Raw genomic sequence first — 6,099 nt, forward strand, 5'->3', positions numbered from 1 at the left:
AAGTTGTCTTAGAGATATTCGTAGTTAGCACGATGATTAAGCATGAAAATGGGAAGTGATCCCATTAGCTTAATCTTGGGGCAATTGGGTCCCTGAAAAGATTCAAAGTGGGTCGAATGGAGTGAGCCATTCGGACCCTGATTGCACCAGGAGGTGCAACCGCCTGGGCTGTGGGGTTGAGAGGTGCAACCGCCCCAGCCAGGAGGTGCAACCGCCAGGGTTGCAAGGCTGGGAGGTGCAACCGCTCCAGCCAAGAGGTTGCACCGCCAGAGCTCAAGTTCCGAGCTCTGCCAGGCGATGCAACCACCGAGCTCAGTCTTCGAGCTCTAGCAGAGTGGTGCATCAGCCTGAGCTCAGTCTCGAGCTTTGCCAGGTGATGCATTCACCAAGCTCAGTCTTCGAGCTCTGGCAGAATGGTGCATCAGCTTGAGCTCAGTTTGGAGCTCTGCCAAGTGATGCAACCACCAAGCTCAGATTTCGAGCTCTGCCAGGTGATGCAACCACCAAGCTCAGTCTTCAAGCTCTGCCAGGTGATGCAACCATCGAGCTCAGTCTTCGAGCTCTGGCAGAGAGAAGCAATCGGCAGAGCTCAGTCTTCGAGCTCTGCCAGGCGGTGCCACCTCTCCAGTCGAGAGGTGCAACCGCCTGATCCCAGAATTCTGGGATTTGATCGATTTGATCGTTTTGAGCTCGAATTTTGAATTGGGTTGGGGCCTATAAATACCCCACCCATTCAGCACTGAAAAGATACAGACCAATACCGAAATCTTGATCTTTTCTGTGATTCTAAGAGCTCAAAAGTGTTGTAAAGCCTTTAAGTCTCCTCCTTCTATTCTTCAAGTTTTCAATTGTAAAGTGAGGAGAGAAAGGTCTGTAAAGGTTGTCTCCTAAGCCTGTCAAAAGGAGAAGAAATTGTAAGAGGGAAGTTTGGCCTTCGCCCATTGAAGGAAGGCACCTAGTTGACGTCGGCAACCTCATCGGTGGAGGAAGCCAAAAGTGGAGTAGGTCAAGGCTGACCGAACCACTCTAAATCTCTGGTTTGCGTTTAATTTCGAGTACTTTATCATTACTGCAAACCTCCCTCATCACTACTGCTCTCTGCGCTTTCGCGAACAAGTTCTAAGAGCTGTTCTTCCAAATCTGCATTCAGACGTAACTTCGTATTTTCATACATTACAGTTTACGTTTACGTTTGATTCTGCAGAACTGTTTTCCGCGTTTTTACGAACGAGCTTCCTTGCAGTTTACGCTTACATTTTAATCCTATTAATAACTGCAATCTGTCCTCTACGATTTTACGAACGAGTTTCAACATTTAGACGTAAAACTGCATTCAGACGTAAATCGGCTTTCCTCGCTCAATCGTCAGATTTCAGTTCACGTTTACGTCTTGATTTCAACTGCATACTGCCTTCTGCAAGTATATAAACGAGTTTCAAAGTTTAGACGTAAATCTGCGTTTAGACGTAAAACTACGTTTAGACGTAAATCTGCGTTTAGACGTAAATCTGCGTTTAGACGTAAAACTGCGTTTAGACGCAAAACTGCGTTTAGACGTAAAACTGCGTTTAGACGTAAATCTGCGTTTAGACGTAAAACTACGTTTAGACGTAAATCTGCGTTTAGACGTAAATCTGCGTTTAGACGTAAATCTGCATTTGGACGTAAATCTGAGTTTAGACGCAAAACTGCGCTTAGACGCAAAACTGCGCTTGAACGCAATCTGCGCTTAGACGCAAACTGCACCTAGATACAAACTGCGAATTTGCTTTTGCATCACAATAGTTTTTGAACGAACGCAGCTTTTGGTTTTTAAATTATTATAAGATTTCCGCTGCACTAATTCACCCCCCCCTCTTAGTGCTCTCGATCCTAACAGCAGTGACTTTAGGATCCCAACTTTTAGGAAGGGATCTTAGTATTTTATTTACGAGTTCAAAATCCGAAAAACTTTTTCCGAGTCCTTTTAGACCGTTGACGACATCCGTGAAACGGGTAAACATGTCGCCAATGGTTTCACTCGGTTTCATTCGGAAAAGTTCAAAAGAATGCAGCAACAGATTGATTTTTGACTCTTTCACTCTACTTGTGCCCTCGTGGGTCACTTCAAGTGTGTGCCAAATATCAAATGCAGTTTCGCAAGTTGAAACACGATTAAACTTGTTTTTATCAAGTGCGCAAAATAAGGCATTCATAGCCTTTGCATTAAGAGCGAAAGCCTTCTTTTCCAACTCATTCCAATCGATCATTGGAAGAGAAGACTTTGAAAAACCATTCTCGACAAGATTCCATAATTCAAAATCCATAGAAATAAGAAAGATCCTCATTCGGGTCTTCCAGTAGGTGTAGTCCGTCCCATTAAACATGGGTGGACGTGTAATAGAATGGCCCTCTTGGTTTCCGGCGTAAGCCATCTCTCTTGGGTTTTAATCCTTTTGAGAGTTAACCGGGCTCTGATACCAATTGTTAGGATCGAGAGCACTAAGAGGGGGGGGGGTGAATTAGTGCAGCGGAAATCTTTCAGCGATTTAAAAACGAAAGCTGCGTTCGTCCGATAAAAAACGATTTCGATATAAAAGCATAATCACAGTGCAGTTTGCGTCTAAGCGCAGTTTTGCGTCTAAGCGCAGTTTGCGTCTAAACACAGTTTGCGTCTAAGCGCAGTTTGCGTCTAAGCACAGTTTGCGTCTAAGCGCAGTTTGCGTCTAAACGCAGTTTTACGTCTAAACGCAGTTTTACGTTCAAACGCAGTTTTACGTCAAAACGCAGTTTTACGTCTAAACGCAGTTTTACGTCTAAATGCAGTTTTGCGTCTAAACGCAGTTTTGCGTCTAAACGCAGTTTTACGTCTAAACGCAGTTTTACGTCTAAACGCAGTTTTGCGTCTAAACGCAGTTTTACGTCTAAACGTAATTTTACGTCTAAATGTAGTTTTGCGTCTAAAAGTAGTTTTGAACCTTGAAAAGCGTTTTACGTAGAAAGCAATTTGCAGTTATAAATGGAATCCGAATGTAAGTGTAAACCGCAATGTGAAGATCGTACGAAAACACGATTTACGTTTGAATGCAGATTTTGAAAGATCAGAGCTTAGAAACTCGTTCGTAAAGGCGCAGAGGGCAATAGCAATGTAGGAGGTTTGCAGTAATGATAAAGTGCTCAAGGTAAAAGCAAACCAGAGATTTAGAGTGGTTCGGTCAGTCTTGACCTACTCCACTTTTGGCTTCCTCCTCCGACGAGGTCACCGACGTCAACTAGCTGCCTTCCTTCAATGGGCGAAGGCTAACTGCCCTTTTACAGTTTCTCTCATTTTGACAGGCTCAGGAGACAACCTTTACAGATCCTTTCTCTCCTCTCTTTATAACTCAAAACTTGAAGAACAGAAGGAGGAGAACTTTAGGACTTTACACAAATTTGAGCTCTTAGAATCACTGAAAAGATCAAGAATTCGGTGTGGATCTGTATCTTTTCAGTGCTGAATGGGTGGGGTATTTATAGGCCCCAACCCAGTTCAAATTTGGAGCTCAAAACGATCAAATCGATCAAATCCCAGAATTCTGGGATCAGGCGGTTGCACCTCTTGACTGGAGAGGTGGCACCGCCTGGCAGAGCTCGACGACTGAGCTCAGGCGATTGCTCCTCTCTGCCAGAGCTCGAAGACTGAGCTCGATGGTTGCATCACCTGGCAGAGCTCGAAGACTGAGCTCGGTGGTTGCACCGCCTGGCAGAGCTCGAAGTCTGAGCTCGGTGGTTGCATCACCTGGTAGAGCTCGAAACTGAGCTCAGGCTGATGCACCTCTCTGCCAGAGCTCGAAGACTGAGCTCGGTGGTTGCATCACCTGGCAGAGCTCGAGACTGAGCTCAGGCTGATGCACCTCTCTGCCAGAGCTCGAAGACTGAGCTCGGTGGTTGCACCGCCTGGCAGAGCTCGAAACTTGAGCTCTGGCGGTGCTACCTCTTGACAGAGGAGGTTGCACCGCCCAGTCTAGCTCGAAGACTGAGCTCTGGGTGGTTGCACCTCTTGGCTGGGGCGGTTGCATCGCCCAGCCTCGCAGCCCTGGCGATTGCACCTCCTGGCTGGGGCGGTTGCACCGCCCAGCCTCGCAGCCCTGGCGGTTGCACCTCCTGGCCTAGGCGGTTGCACCACCTGGTGCAATCAGGGTCCGAATGGTTCGCTCCATTCGGCCCAATTTGAATCTTTTCAGGGGCCCAATTGCCCCAAGATTAAGCTAATGGGATCACCTCCCATTTTCAAGCTTAATCATCGTGCTAACTACGATTAACTCTAAGACAACTTCTGCAGCTTTGCTCCGATGCGTCAATCGCTTCTTCCGGCGAGTTTCCGGCGAACTTCCGTCGATCATCCGATAAACCCTCGGTGATCCTTCTGCGGACATCCGGCATACTCCTGGACTTTGCGACGATCCACTTGGCAAGTTCCGACGAGCTTCGCTTGGCAAGCTTCTGGACTTCTCGGATCTGTTCTCGCTGAACCTCCGATGACCGTCCGAACTTCCGTTGAACTCTCGAACTCCCAACGTGATCATGATCTTGACTCCGGCGCAACACCTGCTGCTTGTCTTACTCTCATCGTAGTTAATCCTGCACACTTATCTCAACACATAGATTAGATAACAAATGACAATTGACTTCATCATCAAAATCCGAGATTCAACAGTCGTCACATGATCTCGCTTGAGAGAATGCATTGGTGGATGCATTACGAGATCAAGTAGGGGAACAACCCAAAGCAACATAAATGAAGACACATTTGGAGTCGATATGGAGATCGGACTCAAGAGAGGGCTAACCCATGGAATGGTGGGCGCGAGGGCCACCATAAACTCAATGCAAAAACGAGGAGCAAAGTAACTTGGGTGTAACTTGGTGAAGTACCCAAACTGCATGAAGGGAGCTAGTATAGAAGATGGAACATGGAGCGGAGGCACAGTGCTTTCCTTGGATAGAGGTCAAGGACATGAACTCTTGTAGAGGAAAGAGCAGGATCATATTGTTCTATGGGTCCTTCATTCTGACAGAGCGGACTTATCTTGTATGGTGCCAAAGACGAATGGAGCTTCTGGGCACATGCACCTTATCTCGGAGAAGCATTTGATGGAGGAACTAAGGCGACTCAACTCGCGGAGGCGAAGTTGGGTTTAGAAGGCCTTGGCACGGGACAAGAGGGTGCGGAGGCAGGTACTCTTGAAGAATATACCATAGTGTTGCCAATCAAATTGCTAGGCAGGAAGCGGTGTACAGCGGAGATTGTGCCGGTAGGGGTAGAGGCCCAAGATCCAGACAAATAGTGTACTAATTTCAACGAAGTCGGTGGACTTCGAGAGCTACTAGGCGACAGACTATCCTAGAGCGGTGCTTTATATAGGTGTGACACAAGAGCAGGTGGATGAAGGTCGATTGCCGAAGGAGCAAATAAAATCGAAGGTGGAAGAGACCCTGCAATGTGTTGGCAAAGGCCACACATGGAGGGATTACAATTTGAGTTCATCCCAAAAGGATCAGAATGCAATGGAGATGTCACAAGGAGGTGACATGGTGCAGCAGATCGTGGTAGAACAGTTCGTGGCAATGTGATCCATATGACATAGTCCCGTGAGGGACTAGATCATACGGAGGTATGATCGGGAGCTACTGGAAGCTCCACTTCAGTGAATAACACGACGATAAGAAGGGCTATGGATTCAAAGAGTAAAGGCTATGGTACCGTAGAGGCGGGTCTTTCGTGCATGCATCGAATTTTGCATCGAATGAAAGCCTTGGCCATTAGCATATGGGGGTTGTGTTCCACCAAAGGAAAAGTTCGAATGCAAGTACCAGTGAGTCCAATGGGAGAGACTTGATCATGCAAAGGTAAGATCGAAACAGCTGGAGAACTGGACTGCTCTAGAACCCATATTCACTTAAGGGAGCCCGGCAAATCAGAGGACAAGGTCGAGTAAGCAAACGTTGCTACCAAAGAAGCTAAGGAGAACAGAATCGGTACAAATCCTATAACATGATGGCAGAGGTCATGCATGTGAATTACAATCTATCTTTCTATCGACCAAAGGGAGCTATTTGGAGAATACAGAGGTGTTGAAG

This window comes from Musa acuminata, chromosome BXJ3-5, assembly GCF_036884655.1.
Source record: "Musa acuminata AAA Group cultivar baxijiao chromosome BXJ3-5, Cavendish_Baxijiao_AAA, whole genome shotgun sequence".
In the NCBI taxonomy this organism is placed as follows: Eukaryota; Viridiplantae; Streptophyta; class Magnoliopsida; order Zingiberales; family Musaceae; genus Musa; species Musa acuminata.